Below are 17,109 nucleotides of genomic sequence, written 5' to 3' on the forward strand. Positions count from 1 at the left end.
CACACACACACACACACGACACTGTGACCACAAATCAAAACAGACCACACTCTCACGCAGAGGAAGTTAAAGGTATTTTAAACACCTCTTAACAGTGTATGAATGAGTGTGATACAAATTGTGGAAATGGGGTAGGAGGAGACTTGAGTCTCTTCCTTTGTGACAGGAGCTGGGCTGCATCTGCATATACCGGGCACTCCACTTTACAGTCCACAGAATACAATGGGCTTGTTGCTGGCGACATAATGCCACCACTATGAGGAGGCAGGTTGAGAAAGTGTGCTAAGTGACTTTATTAAGCATGCCTGGAATGTCTTTACACAGTAACAACTGGGCCTACGTGCAGCAAAGCAGGGGCTACAAAATGCAGGACAATCCCAAGCTGTCAGCCCAGTATTCATTAGTGCACACCGTTGCAAAACAATTTGGAACAGGAAACATTTTGAACAAAAAAATTAAAATATGTTTCTACATGAAAAATGCAGGTCGACTGGTTGATTGTTTGGTCGTCAGGCTGTTGGTCGAACAAAATGGTGCAACACCAATAAAAATATTATTACATAACAAATAAGCTTTTTCCCGCGTTGGATAGTGGTCGCTGTCCACAGTTCTGAAACCACAGGTGCGCTGTTGAATTGGCACCTTTTCCTAGACCATGTTGCTATGTGCATAATGGGGCAGCAGGTAGCCTAGTGGTTAGAGCGTTGGGCCAGTAACCAGAAGGTTGCTGGATTGAATCCCCGAGCTGACAATGTAAAAATCTGTTGTTCTGCCCCTGAACCAGGTAGTTAACCCACTGTTCCCCGGTAGGCTGTCATTGAAAATAAGAATTTGTTCTTATCTGACTTGCCTAGTTAAATAAATAACAAAATGAATAATAGCAATGTTAACCAGCATCTTGGTGTTGAGAACAATGCGGCAGAGGCAGCAGTGGAATTAGAAGACGAGAAAGCAGCCTTTGCCTTAATTGTCTAAGAATAGTGAGAGAGGAAACCCCAACTTTAATGGCTCTAAAATCAACAACATAACTGTTAAATGTGCCTGGCTTTAGAAATCATCCATATAGGTTGGAGTCATTAAAAGTCATTTTTCAACCACTCCACAAATTTCTTGATAAACTATAGCTTTGGCAAGTCGGTTAGGACATCTACTTTGTGCATGACACAAGTCACTTTTACAACAATTGTTTACAGACAGATTATTTCACTTACAATTCACTGTATCACAATTCCAGTGGGTCAGAAGTTTACATACACTAAGTTGACTGTGCCTTTCAACAGTTTGGAAAATTACAGAAAATGTCATGGCTTTAGAAGCTTCTAATAGGCTAATTGACATCATTTGACTCAATTGGAGGTGTACCTGTGGATGTATTTCAAGGCCTACCTTCAAACTCAGTGCCTCTTTGCTTGACATCATGGGAAAATCAAAAGAAATCAGCCAAAAAATTGTAGACCTCCACAGATCTGGTTCATCCTTGGGAGCAATTTCCAAACGCCTGAAGGTACCATGTTCATCTGTACAAACAATAGTACGTAAGTATAAACACCATGGGTCCACAGAGCCGTCATACCGCTCAGGAAGGAGACACGTTCTTTCTCCTAGAGATGAACGTACTTTGGTGCGAAAAGTGCAAATCAATTCCAGAACAACAGCAAAGGACCTTGTGAAGATACTGGAGGAAACAGGTACAAAAGTATCTATATCCACAGTAAAACGAGTCCTATATCGACATAACCTGAAAGGCCGCTCAGCAAGGAAGAAGCCACTGCTCCAAAATCACCATAAAAAAGCCAGACTACGGTTTGCAACTGCACATGGGGACAAAGATCGTACTTTTTGGAGAAATGTCCTCTGGTCTGATGAAACAAAAATAGAACCGTTTGGTCATCGTTATGTTTGGAGGAAAAAGGGGGAGGCTTGCAAGTCGAAGAACACCATCCCAACCGTGAAGCACGGGGGTGGCAGCATCATGTTGTGGGGGTGCTTTGCTGCACTTCACAAAATAGATGGAATCATAAGGATGGGAAATTATGTGGATATATTGAAGCAACATCTCAAGACATCAGTCAGGAACTTAAAGCTTGGTTGCAAATGGGTCTTCCAAATGGACAATTACCCCAACCATACTTCCAAAGTTGTGGAAAAATGGCTTAAGGACAACAAAGTCAAGGTATTGGAGTGGCCATCACAAAGCCCTGACCTCAATCCTATAGAAAATGTGTGGGCAGAACTGAAAAGGCGTGTGCGAGTAAAGAGGCCTACAAACCTGACTCATTTACACCAGCTCTGTCAGGAGGAATGGGCCAAAATTCACCCAACTTATTGTGGGAAGCTTGTGGAAGGCTACCTGAAACGTTTGACCCAAGTTAAACAATTTCAAGGCAATGCAACCAAATACGAATTCAGTGCATGTAAACTTCTGACCAACTGGTAATGTGATGAAAGAAATAAAAGCTGAAATAAAATCATTCTCTCTACTATTATTCTAACATTTCACATTCTTAAAATAAAAGTGGGGATCTTAACTGACCTAAGACAGGGAATTTTTACGAGGATTAAATGTTTGTGAAAAACTTAGTTTAAATGTATTTGGCCTAGGTGTATGTAAACTTCCGACTTCAACTGTATATATATATGTTTGATTGTTCGTTTAATAGGTTAGGGATTCCGTGAGCACCAAGCCTCAAGCAACCACAACGTCTGATAAATAACAAGCTTTACAAGAACAGTCTCTCTGGTATTAATTAACATTTATTTAGTGTCACTGTTCCAAATTGTCCGAAATATTTATTATAATAATAATAATAATAATAATCCCTCCTTTTTCTTGATCTCCTTATTGTTATTATTATGATGATCATTATAATAATTGATGTCATTATCATCAGTAGGCTTGTATAGAGCTGTAGGCCAAAGAGCGCATCCTGTTTAGACTTAACACCGTAACTTAGGCCTATACTTCGTTGGCTAATGGGGATCCTACTAAGTTAAACAAATGCAATACTTACAGTATATAGGTTACTGTATAATAAATAAACCGTTCACGAATGCATGCAACTGTTTTTAGTCTTTGTTGTCCCCCCCCCCCAAAAAAAAACAGATAACAGAATCTCTGGTACGCTTATAATTTATTTAGTGTTGTTTACATTGTTCCAAATGGTCCCAAAATGTTTTGTTGTAATCTAACAGCACCTGTTTGGCACAGATAATATGCAGACAGAGCTTGCTCCTTACCTTCTTTTTCTTGATCTCCAGAACTTTCCACAACTAGTCAAATTTATTCCACACACCTGACTTCCCCTTTACCTCCTGAGCAACCAGTAAACATTCCCCCGTTTCGAGTCACGTCCTCTGCATCCATTTTACTGTCACATGTGTTCCGGTGTTCAGAGTTTGTTATAACCACTTTATTAATGTGATTATGATATGCTATAAGGTCAGGCCCTATTGGTCACATGCATTCGATGCACACGTGTCACAAAGAGATCCAGGGTTGAGGGAATATTTTCCAAAATAAATTAGGGAATTCGGTAAACAGAACTTTTCAATGAGAAATGGCTGTAATTATGTTGCAGTTCAGCAACACAGACAGTGTCATACACACTGTTGATGTTCTGTGGTGGTCGCTGCAGCAGGGAGGAGTGATACACACTGTGGATGTTCTGTGGTGGTCGCTGCAGCAGAGACAGCGTGATAAACACTGTGGATGTTCTGTGGTGGTCGCTGCAGCAGAGACAGCGTGATAAACACTGCTGATGTTCTGTGGTGGTCGCTGCAGCAGAGACAGCGTGATAAACACTGTTGATGTTCTGTGGTGGTCGCTGCAGCAGAGACAGCGTGATAAACACTGCTGATGTTCTGTGGTGGTCGCTGCAGCAGAGACAGCGTGATACACACTGTTGATGTTCTGTAGTGGTCGCTGCAGCAGGGAGGAGTGATACACACTGTGGATGTTCTGTGGTGGTCGCTGCAGCAGAGACAGCGTGATAAACACTGCTGATGTTCTTTAGTGGTCGCTTCAGCAGAGACAGCGTGATAAACACTGTTGATGTTCTGTGGTGGTCGTTGCAGCAGAGACAGCGTGATAAACACTGCTGATGTTCTGTGGTGGTCGCTGCAGCAGGGAGGAGTGATAAACACTGCTGATGTTCTGTGGTGGTCGCTGCAGCAGAGACAGTGTGATAAACACTGCTGATGTTCTGTGGTGGTCGCTGCAGCAGAGACAGTGTGATAAACACTGCTGATGTTCTGTGGTGGTCGCTGCAGCAGGGAGGAGTGATAAACACTGCTGATGTTCTGTGGTGGTCGCTGCAGCAGAGACAGTGTGATAAACACTGCTGATGTTCTGTGGTGGTCGCTGCAGCAGAGACAGTGTGATAAACACTGTGGATGTTCTGTAGTGGTCGCTGCAGCAGAGACAGCGTGATAAACACTACTGATGTTCTGTGGTGGTCGCTGCAGCAGAGACAGTGTGATACACACTGCTGATGTTTTGTGGTGGTCGCTGCAGCAGAGACAGTGTGATAAACACTCCTGATGTTCTGTGGTGGTCGCTGCAGCAGAGACAGTGTGATAAACACTGTTGATGTTCTGTGGTGGTCGCTGCAGCAGAGACAGTGTGATAAACACTGCTGATGTTCTGTGGTGGTCGCTGCAGCAGAGACAGCGTGATAAACACTGCTGATGTTCTGTGGTGGTCACTGCAGCAGAGACAGTGTGATAAACACTGTTGATGTTCTGTGGTGGTCGCTGCAGCAGAGACAGTGTGATAAACACTGCTGATGTTCTGTGGTGGTCGCTGCAGCAGAGACAGCGTGATAAACACTGCTGATGTTCTGTGGTGGTCGCTGCAGCAGTGAGGACAGAGAGACAACGGGTCACCAAGTCCCTCACTGTCGTTTTTTCTTTTTTCACACAGCGCAGCAAGTCTGAGTCCGGCCCGGCACAATCAAATCAATTGCGGTCGGATTCCCTCTAGCCATCTGTGTGTATTAATTATTTCATCAAACAGCGCACTTGAAGCATCAGACAAGGTCAGTGCATAAAGTTGATTTGATTAAAACACATAGGATGTGTATATAAAAAACCATTGGTCGAAAGTACAGACGACTCTCGGTCGACCAAGATTTTCTCTAGTCGGGGACAGCCCTACTTCAAAGCCTCTCATTGACCAATAAATAGCTTCTGCAATCCAGGTTTTATATACATCATTGGTCCTAACCCAGAAAGCATCCCTGTCTGCATCCAGCCTCCCTCAGCACATAGTCAGAGTGAGGTCTATCCATGGAGCAGAGCACATAGTCAGAGTGAGGTCTATCCATGGAGCAGAGCACATAGTCAGAGTGAGGTCTATCCATGGAGCAGAGCACATAGTCAGAGTGAGGTCTATCCATGGAGCAGAGCACATAGTCAGAGTGAGGTCTATCCATGGAGCAGAGCACATAGTCAGAGTGAGGTCTATCCATGGAGCAGAGCACATACAGTGTGTCAACTTGACACAGATGGTACCACACTGAAACAAACACCTCCTGTGAAATATCAGTCTGAAAAACGATATATTCGGACTGACACAATTGATTCAGTGTTGTGTCGGTGAACACAGAGAACACGTCAACATAGACGGTAAGGTAGGTAGCTAGCTCACCATGAGCAGATAGCCAGATACTGGAATTTAGTCCGTTCTACATTCACTGTCCCTTCGCTTCCCCTAATTTCTACTCCAAACCCAGGACCACCTAGGGCCTCCGCAGAGAACACTTTGGCCAAATCATGAGCTTATGTTGAGGAGGCACATTAAAGCATAATGGACCGTGAGGGGGATTAGCTAAGGGGATTAGCCTGATTATTTATTAAAAGCAGCAGCACCAGTTACTTAGGAAACAGGACAGGCAGAGTGGAGCGAGAGGAGAAGAGGCTCTATTTCGACTAGTTCAAATATCAATTCCTCTTGTCATCTCCTCCGCTTCATGCAGCACTGATGGTTGAAGCTCATCATTAGGCTGGCTTTCACCTGGACAGATCGTTTGGATAATTGAGAAAGAGCCAGGGCAGGGTGACTGGACTCTCCCAAACCCCTGCTGCCAAACCCTCCTCCAAAATTACCCTCATCACGGCTCCCATGGCAACTATAGCCTTGTTCACACCGCAGGCCTTAATGCTCAAATCAGTTGTTTTTCAAATACGTTTTGGAATACTGACTGTCCGAACAGTAAGTTACATGTGACCAGATCAGATGTGTGTGTGTGTGTTCAGACAGCAGTCATTAGCTGACATTGCTAAACTGCCTGAGAGCCGTTAGCCTTTAACTAAAAAACACAAAAAGCTGCAGGGCAAACAAAAATGTTTAAAACAACAGGGAACTCCCTCTGGCATTTTACAGTAAACTGAATAGTCCTAAAAGAAGAAACTCCCTCTGGCATTTTACAGTAAACTGAATAGTCCTAAAAGAAGAAACTCCCTCTGGCATTTTACAGTAAACTGAATAGGCCTAAAAGAGGAACCTTCTCTGGATTTTACAGTAAACTGAATAGACCTAGTAGGCCTACACACTAACTGTACTTTTAAAAGGAGAGAAAGTGATTTTTTAAAATATTTTAAAGACGGAAACGGGGGCCTGGGACTGAAATAAAAATCCCTCTAGAACAGTTTTCTGTTTAATGTCTTGAAGCTGATCAGCGCTGTAAAAACGCTGATGCAACATTACTCTGCACCATACTGTCTGAATTTATAGCTGTATATTTTTTACCAGGGCTGAACTGAAAAGTGAATAAAAGAGCTACTTGACTCCAGTTGACACTAAATCTGTCAGCTTTTTTTGTTGACCATTTACTTGTTCAAAAACACACACACACACACACACACACACACACACACACACATACACATACACACACACACACACACACACACACACACACACACACACACACATACATACACACACACACACACACACACAAAGCTCTTTCAGATTCTTGTATAGTGTGCAATGCATGTTCTACAGTAAATCTATTTCATTGTGGTGCAGCAGTCTGTCTGCAGTGTGTGAAGAGATGCAATTTGGGTTCTAGAACATATTTCTCCTTCTCAATCTGTCTACCGTAACCAGAGCAACAAGGTCATTCAGTCAATGACCTGACTTTCCAGACCCATACTTTCCTGGATGGGAGCAGAAAGGACACCATGAAGAGAGTAATGTACGGTCCATTTCAGTCCCCAGGCACCACATGTACTAGATAAGAGCACAAACACCTTCCTTACCACTCAAAATCAACAAAAATGTAGAGCGCAACTGAAGGCAATAAACAACTTCTCTGACAGGAAAACGGCCAATGTGGCAATGATATTAGTCAGAAACATTGTATACATAAGGATCATTTTGGTCATAAAATCAGTCTCGTCCAAAACTGAGTTTTGTAAGTGAGTTCGTAATGACTTATTTGAGAATTGGGTTTTGATTTACACAATGCTCACTTGTCCACTAATAACACGGGATAAACACACAGCGGCGGTGCCGGTGCTCCATCCAATCCTACAGCAGAACACACCGACAGTGAGAGAGACTTGTCCGCAGCGCAGCGGACTACACGTCACACAGGCTGTTTTTTTTTTAAACATGAGAAATACTGCACTAAAACACCTTAGTCAGATGTAAAAAAATTGCGGAACTAAAAACATCCCTGTCAAAAAACATCAACATTAATTACACCTTTCTTGAGTTATTTTAGATTCATCCGGAGTATTTTGAGGAAGTGACGCTTAGCTTTGTTGCCATGGTGTCTCGTTAAACGAACAGCAGTAACTGCCACATAGAATAACACCCCCAAGACCCCCAAGACCTGAATCTCATTTTTCTCAATGAGCAAAAGAGAAACACGTGGAAATTTAACTTGTTCAGAAATGTATGCAGATTCTTGGTTTTCAATATCAAAGCCACAGAATAAATTCAGGCACCGATTCCCAGATAGTCGGTTAACAACCAGCTAGAAGCTAGAAGGACAGAGTTAAACAAATAGATGTATTTAGCCATTGGTGTTATTCCACGCTGAGGGTTTCTTTTGCAATCTGCAGTGGCCCTGGTGCACCATTTGTGAACACAATCCCTCAGTTTGTGGTCAGTATCCCAGTAATCAATGGGGTTTGTTTGTGCCACTGACTCTCTAGTGTGTGGATGTGTGTCCTTTGTGGCCAGGCAGCAACTCTAACAGACTGTGCCAGCAGAAGTAAGCTCCACTCTGCAGGTTTGGAGGGCTTGGCAGGGCTGGAGGGAAGTTGACCATCGCTATGTTCCAAATGCCACCCTATTGCCTTAACCGTGAAAACTAGTGCACTAAATAGGGAATAGGGTGCCATTTGTCAGGCTGGCCATGTCGGTTGGCTCATGCTTGGAGGATTAGCGTAAAAATACAATTACTGGAACAGGCAAAGTCCCTTGGTTCACAGCAATTAGACTGGTTCACCAACTGGTACTCATGGGAAGTGGGTACACTCAATATGGCTGCCAGCCCCCCATCACAGAACTTTGACATGAATGAGGATGTCGGTTCTAGCAATTCTATGATTAGAACCCATGCAGCTTGGGAGAGGAGAGTCTGCAGCTGTCTACAACACAGATTCTTTTTTTCTCTCTCTCTCTCTAACTGAAATGTGTCTTCTGCATTTAACCCAATCCCTCTGAACCAGAGATGGGGGGGGGGGGGGGGGGGGCTGCCATAATTGGCATCTACGTCTTCGGCACCCGGGGAACAGTGGGTTAACTGCCTTGCTCAGGGGCAGAACGACACATTTTTATCTTCTCAGCTCAGGGATTCAATCCAGCAACCTTTCGGTTACTGGCCCAACGCTCTAACCACTAGGCTACCTGGCTATCTGATGGTAGACCACGCATCAACGATAGCAGACCATGCATCAACGATAGTAGGCCAAAAAAAAAACGTCTCTGCATATTGCCTTTAATGTTGCCTGATAATTGGTCCATGACAAACTGGATTTTTAGGCAACAAGTTACAGCCTAATCAGCATTATCGTCAACGTTATTATAGTGATGTTGGAGACCAAAAAGCCCCTGATGTTATTACCCAATTCAAAAACATCAGTGTTATCATCAAGCAATAGGAGCATATGACTGGAACTAAAAGCCCCTGATGTTATTACCCAATTCAAAAACATCAGTGTTATCATCAAGCAATAGGAGCATATGACAGGAACTAAAAGCCCCTGATGTTATTACCCAATTCAAAAACATCAGTGTTATCATCAAGCAATAGGAGCATATGACAGGAACTAAAAGCCCCTGATGTTATTACCCAATTCAAAAACATCAGTGTTATCATCAAGCAATAGGAGCATATGACTGGAACTAAAAGCCCCTGATGTTATTACCCAATTCAAAAACATCAGTGTTATCATCAAGCAATAGGAGCATATGACAGGAACTAAAAGCCCCTGATGTTATTACCCAATTCAAAAACATCAGTGTTATCATCAAGCAATAGGAGCATATGACAGGAACTAAAAGCCCCTGATGTTATTACCCAATTCAAAAACATCAGTGTTATCATCAAGCAATAGGAGCATATGACAGGAACTAAAAGCCCCTGATGTTATTACCCAATTCAAAAACATCAGTGTTATCATCAAGCAATAGGAGCATATGACAGGAACTAAAAGCCCCTGATGTTATTACCCAATTCAAAAACATCAGTGTTATCATCAAGCAATAGGAGCATATGACAGGAACTAAAAGCCCCTGATGTTATTACCCAATTCAAAAACATCAGTGTTATCATCAAGCAATAGGAGCATATGACAGGAACTAAAAGCCCCTGATGTTATTACCCAATTCAAAAACATCAGTGTTATCATCAAGCAATAGGAGCATATGACAGGAACTAAAAGCCCCTGATGTTATTACCCAATTCAAAAACATCAGTGTTATCATCAAGCAATAGGAGCATATGACAGGAACTAAAAGCCCCTGATGTTATTTCTTTAATCAGAAATGAGGCAATGCGACAGGGGGCTGTTTAACTCGCTGTGGTTGTGTGCGTGTGTGCGTGTGTGTGTGTGTGTGTGTGTGTGTGTGTGTGTGTGTAAAGGCGTCCGCATGCTTCCCATCCGAAACAGTTCGGAAGAGTTTGTGCATATATTACAAAGACATTTTGTGACGTTTTTGTTCGTTTTTGACTTCCGTAAGGGTATTTTCACCTGTAGCCTGAAGTCTAAGCCCCTTCGTCGGTGATTGGTCGACAGTAGGGATTCTTCAATAAAGTATTATTGTCATTTAATGTTTTCATGCACATTTTTTTCACCTGATAAATACTGCACCAAACATCTTAGTTAGATGTAAAATTGCAAGACTAAGTTCTCCTCTGCAAAAAAACGCCAAAATTAATGACTGGTTTGTTTTGAGGAAGTGTATACTGGCTACAGCGTCTCAAAATGGACAAACAGTACTATTGCTGCTTTTTTCTAATCTTTCAAGTGAAGGACCTATTTTTTTATTTTACCCTTTTTTTGCCTCCAAATTTCAATATTGTTTCATCGCTGCAACTCCCCAACGGGCTCGGGAGAGGCGAAGGTCGAGTCATGCGTCCTCCAAACCTCGCTCCTAAACAACCGCCCACTTAACCCGGAAGCCAGCTGCACCAATGTGTAAGAGGAAACACTGTTCAACTGACGATCAAAATCAGCCTGCAGGCGCCCGGCCTGCAACAAGGAGTCGCTAGAGCACAATAAGCCAAGTAAAGCCCCAGCAGGCCAAACCCTCCCCTAACCCGGACGACGCTGGGCCAATTGTGCGCCGCCCTATGGGACTCCCAGTCACGGCCGGTTGTGACACAGCCTGGGATCGAACCCGGGTCTGTAGTGACGCCTCAAGCACTGCGATAAGTGAAGGCCTTTTAACCTCTCTTGGGCAGGTGGGACGCTAGCGTCCCACCCATGGTTCACACTATTCAACAGCCAGTGAAAAATCAGAGCGCCAAATTCAAATCAAGAAAATGTCATAATTCAAAGTTCTCAAACATACGACTATTTTACACCATTTTAAAAAGGTACACTTCTCCTTAATGTAACCACATTGTCCGATTTCAAAAAGGCTTTACGGCGAAAGCATAAAGTTAGATTATGTTAGGACAGGTACAACACAAGAAAAACCACACAGCCATTTTCCAAGCAGGAGAGGGGTCACAAAAACCAGAAATACAGCTAAAAGTAAGCACTAACCTTTGACGATCTTCATCAGATGACACTCCTAGTGTTAGACAATACATGTATGTTTTGTTCGATAAAGTTCATATTAATATCCAAAAACAGCATTTTACATTGGCGCGTGATGTTCAGAAAATATTTTGCCTCCAATACTCCCGGTGAATCAGCACAACAATTTACAAAAATACTCATCATAAACTTTGATAAAATATTAAACTGTTATTCAAAGAATTATTGATAGCCATCTCCTTTATGCAACCGCTGTGACCGATTTTTAAAAAAGCTTCACGGGGAAAACACACTTTGCAATAATCTGAGTACGGCGCTCAGAAACATACACCAGGTAATACAGATACCCGCCATTTTGGAGTCATCTAAAATCATAAATAACATTATAAATATTCACTTACCTTTGATGATCTTCATCAGAAGGCACTTCCAGGAATCCCAGGTCCACAATAAATGTTGTTTTGTTCGATAAAGTCCATAATTTATGTCCAAATACCTCCTTGTTGTTTGCGCGTTCAGTAAACTACTCCAAATGTAGGAAGCGCACCCAAAATTTCACGACGAAAAGTTTAAAAAAGTTATATTTACGTTCGTTGAAACATTTCAAACGTTGTATAGCATCAATCTTTAGGGCCTTTTTAACATAAAACTTCAATAATATTCCAACCGGACGATTCCAATGTCTTGAAAAACGTTTTGGAACACAGATACCTCATCACGTGAACGCGCGCCACAAAACTCATGTCACTTTCTGAGTCACCAACTTCCCGGCCTTCTTGTTCGCTCTCTGTTCACTGCAAAAGCCTGAAACTAGGTTCTAAAGACTGTTGACATCTAGTGGAAGCCTTAGGAAGTGCAAAATGAACCCTAAGTCACTGTGTGTTAGATAGGCAATGACTTGAAAAGACTACAAGAACCAGAATTCCCACTTCCTGGTTGGATTTTTCTCAGGTATTTGCCTGCCAAAGGAGTTCTGTTATACTCACAGACATCATTCAAACAGTTTTAGAAACTCCAGAGTGTTTTCTATCAAAATCTACTAATAATATCCATATTCTAGTTCCTGGGCCCGAGTAGTAGGCCGTTTAATTTGGGTACATTTTTCATCCGGCTGTGAAAATACTGCCCCCTAAGGGAGTATGCGAGCACATTTGTTCGGTTCGTCTAGCCGAACTGAAGTGTGCTGACCCCTTAAGAGAGACCGACAGAGAGAGACGGAGTCAGACAAAGAGACAAACAGAATCAGACAGACAGTCAGAATCAGACAGACAGAGAGACAGACAGAGAGAGAGACAGTCAGATGAGAGAAGTGATGATGCAGCAAAGAAATGTAAAAAAGAATGCCTTCAAATATCAGGCCTGACAATGCAAAACTGTCACGAGGAACATCTTGTACGTGGTCAGGACCATAAAAAGTGCAGCCAGATCTGACTGTGGAGAACAGCTTTATGACATTGCCAGAATAATTCTGATACTCCCCAGACTTCACTCTGAGAACACCGTTACAGACTAACCTAACGTAGAAGGCGGTAAAAGATGCCTGAGCGGAGTACCCACAACCGTTTTTCAAGGGAAACAGAAGTTAGGTTGAAAATACTGTATCCCTGAAAAACTGGAAACATCGTATTTCTTTCCGAACCCACGGAGAGTGGTTACAGACAGACAGGTTAAAATGTATCTAATAACACCAGCAAATGATCTTAACAGTGTTGATCGCTGTCGACACAATGACAAAGAACAGAGCACCAACCAACCAACCAACCAACCAAATGTACTACTTTGAGGGAACATTGTGTAAGTTGTACTGCAGCCAAACAAAAGGAGAGCGAGAGAGAGAGACAGCAGAACAGTGTTGGATGGAGGAACCAGGATGACAGTATCACAGGCCTTCCACCTTGGGGCCTGGCTGGCACAGAGGCAGACAACAAGCAGCATAACCAGATGATTCATGACTTCAAAAATGGAAAATGACGCGTCGAGGGGGAGCGAGTGCTGACAACTGCTAAAACTCCCCTCCGACTCAGAACAACGAATTCAAGTGCTGATGAGAGAGAGACAGAGACAGAGAGACAGGAGAGAGAGAGACACAGAGAGAGAGACAGAGGAGAGAGAGACAGAAAGAGAGGAGCGAGAGAGAGTCCCAAGAGAGTTTGGTGACATTCTGCACATAGCATAGTGCTAGACCACCACTGCAACTGGTAACACTGCAGATCCGTAATGGATGAGAGAGATACCAATAGCGTTTGCTGGCCGAGAGTACTTAGCACCTCTGAACATAATTTGCGAACCGAGTGTGCACCGATTTTACATGTAGAATTGCGTGAAAAATGTTGGCAGTCAGATATCGAAAGTGGACGGTCCTTAAAACACGCTGAGTGATCGGCAGACGAAAGCTAGATCGGTGCGATGTGTGCAAGCCTTAAAACTCCCTTGAGTCGATATCCGCACCACCGTGGAAATCTAATTAGCATAATAAATACAAAAATCCCCATCAAAATCCATCTGTTTAAGCTTGAGATATCTATATTTTTTGGCATGGGCTGTGTCTCAATCCACCCCATCCACCAATGGCGGCCTTTCGCATTTGCGGTGGAAGGTGGCCGAGCTACAGAGATGTTTGTCAGACCACGAGACATCCCGAAAACCGGTCTCGTCACAAAAACGTCATGAGACAAGCGTCACGGGACTCACCTTCGGTACCGCCCATCTGTCTTCGGTACCGCCCATCTGCCTACTTCTGTCTGTAGCGTCAGTTTGGGCTGCACACACTAATATGACCCCTCTATGGGACTCTCACGAACACGTCGGTTGTTTTGCTCTAGGACACCCACAAGCCTCACAAGACTCATCTTAAGGTAGCCCGGTACCAGTAGAAAACATATGGAAATATATATATATATATATATATATATATATATATATATATATATATATATATATATATATATATATGAAGTATTTTAGTGCCAAATAAAATGGGGTTAAATATGGATACTTCAATAAAAAAAATGTATTTCCTGATATTTTTATATCTCTCAGATTTAGGACAGACACTTTAAAACAAACTTTTGATTTATTTTTGGACTATCTGTTATTTCATGTATGAATCTGTTATTCAATTTGTTTCTATTGTCTAATAGCAGTACACCATGCCCAAACCAGACGTCCGCGTGTGCCATCGTGCCCAAATTGATTTTGTCCCCCCCACACCAAACGCGATCACGACATGCAAGTTGAAATATCAAAAAACTGAACCAATTATGTTAATTTGGGGACAGGTCGAAAAGCATTAAAGGTGTATGGCAATTTAGTTAGCTAGCTTGAAGTTGCTAGCTAATTTGTCCTATTTAGCTAGCTAGCTTGCTAATTTGTCCTGGGATATAAACGTTGAGCTGTTATTTTACCAGTAATGCACAAGGTCCTCTACTCCGACAATTAATCCACACATAAAACAGTCAACCAAATTGTTTCTAGTCATCTCTCCTCCTTCCAGGCTTTTTCTTCTTTGGACTTTATATGGCGATTGGCATCTAACGTTCATAATAAGGTGTATTACCACGACCGACTGATTGACCTCAGTTCATCTTTCAATCACCCACCTGGGTATAACCAATGAGGAGATGGCACGTGGGTATATGCTTCTAAAAGCCAATGAGGAGATGGGAGAGGCAGGACTTGCATCGCGTTCGGCGTCACAAATAGAAGCAACTTCTATTTTAGCGCCTGGCAACGCAGATGCTCGTTGGCACCCGCGAGCAGTGTGGGTGCAATGATTGAATAACACGTATGTGTACATTTATTTTGGTTTGGGTAGCGTGTAAGGCCAAATTCAATGTTTCATCAAATAACTTATATATATTTGTTTATACCTAAACAGGCCCTAAAATTCAGCTCATACAGTAGAAGGTCATGAGATCTTATTAGCCGAACACTGGAATAAATGTTAACGGCAGACCATTGGGCAATTACTATGATGTATTCAACACCACATACTGTACATGTACCGTACAACTACTACATACTGTACATGTAATTCAAACAAGAACTGCAGTAGTAGTAGTAGTAGTAGTAGTAGTATCACAGTCAGTCAGTAAAATGGTGTTACAGAATACAGAGCTTTCTCTTTCCTCACAAGGATTGGCCTAAACCTAAATTAGATTCATTTTCCAAATAATCAATATTGATAAGCAAGCAGTAAACCTACTGACTGATCGGCTAGGCCTAGGCTAAGCAGCAACACTGATTTGTGTAGAGAAGCTAGGCTAAATACTGGCTAAGCTAAATAGAGCTAGTCAGTAGTCAGAGTACAGTACTTACAGCAATAGTTCATCCTGGTTATCACAGATAAACAGAGGACACCTGACAAAAACCTCTCTCCAGTCCAGTTCAGTCCCAGTCCCACCTCCAGCTCTGCTATTTCCTTTTATTTGGATGTATTTTTAACTAGAGTGCTCTAGCTGCTCCTCCTCAACAGCAGGAGATTCCTACAGACGCACATCAGCAGCAGGCGCCGCCACCGTACTGTAGTGTGTGATGCCTCGTAACCAATAGGAGCAGAGAGAACACTCACACGGCCCCTCCCTTCCTTTCTCTGACTGACACAACTGGCTATCTATAGATTCTATAGTAGAGAGGCACAGGTGAGGAGTTACGATGGAACGAAATCCCGTAATCTGAGAAAAGTCAACTCCACCTCAGCTACAACTCAATCCATCTCTAAATATGTTGCATATCTGTTCTGTACTTTCCATTCCAACATCTCTCTCACTCTCCCTCCTCTACCACTCTTTCAGTCTCTCTCCATCCCTCCTCTCCCCCTCTTTCAGTCTCTCTCTCTCTCTCTCTCTCTCTCTCTCTCTCTCTCCCTCTCCCTCTCTCCCTCGCTAGCGAACAGAACAGCAAAGCCATCTGCACCGCAGTGGAAACTGCTGTATCGGACTTAACCCTCACAGCGCCAGAAGTGGGACTAGAGAGCTCACAAACAAACACACCATCACACAGACACACACACCATCACACACACACACACTAGGAACCCTCTTGGGGTGCTGCATTACAGTACTATAGTATAACCTCCTGGGGCATTACAGTACTATAGTATAACCTCCTGGGGTGCTGCATTACAGTACTATAGTATAACCTCCTGGGGTGCTGCATTACAGTACTATAGCATAACCTCCTGGGGTGCTGCATTACAGTACTATAGCATAACCTCCTGGGGTGCTGCATTACAGTACTATAGCATAACCTCCTGGGGTGCTGCATTACAGTACTATAGCATAACCTCCTGGGGTGCTGCATTACAGTACTATAGTATAACCTCCTGGGGCATTACAGTACTATAGTATAACCTCCTGGGGTGCTGCATTACAGTACTATAGCATAACCTCCTGGGGTGCTGCATTACAGTACTATAGTATAACCTCCTGGGGCATTACAGTACTATAGCATAACCTCCTGGGGTGCTGCATTACAGTACTATAGTATAACCTCCTGGGGTGCTGCATTACAGTACTATAGTATAACCTCCTGGGGTGCTGCATTACAGTACTATAGTATAACCTCCTGGGGCATTACAGTACTATAGTATAACCTCCTGGGGCATTACAGTACTATAGTATAACCTCCTGGGGCATTACAGTACTATAGTATAACCTCCTGGGGTGCTGCATTACAGTACTATAGTATAACCTCCAGGGGTGCTGCATTACAGTACTATAGTATAACCTCCTGGGGCATTACAGTACTATAGCATAACCTCCTGGGGTGCTGCATTACAGTACTATAGCATAACCTCCTGGGGTGCTGCATTACAGTACTATAGCATAACCTCCTGGGGTGCTGCATTACAGTACTATAGCATAACCTCCTGGGGTGCTGCATTAC

The 17,109-nt window shown here is 43.0% G+C and overlaps 1 protein-coding gene across 7 annotated transcripts in view; it reads right to left on the minus strand.

Moving 5' to 3' along the window:
• Positions 1-17,109, minus strand: part of LOC106584727 (tight junction protein 1) — a 181,610-nt gene that overhangs the window by 82,656 nt on the left and 81,845 nt on the right. The window contains exon 1 of one of the 7 annotated variants that reach the window (XM_082968171.1): positions 15,541-16,033. The exons of the other annotated variants lie outside the window; for them this stretch is intronic. The gene's annotated coding sequence lies outside the window, so the exon portion shown is untranslated. Of the gene's footprint in view, positions 1-15,540; positions 16,034-17,109 lie in introns of those variants that run through there. 7 annotated transcript variants of the gene reach the window in all.

Source organism: Salmo salar, chromosome 23 (assembly GCF_965601325.2).
Source record: "Salmo salar chromosome 23, fSalSal1, whole genome shotgun sequence".
NCBI classification, from domain to species: Eukaryota; Metazoa; Chordata; class Actinopteri; order Salmoniformes; family Salmonidae; genus Salmo; species Salmo salar.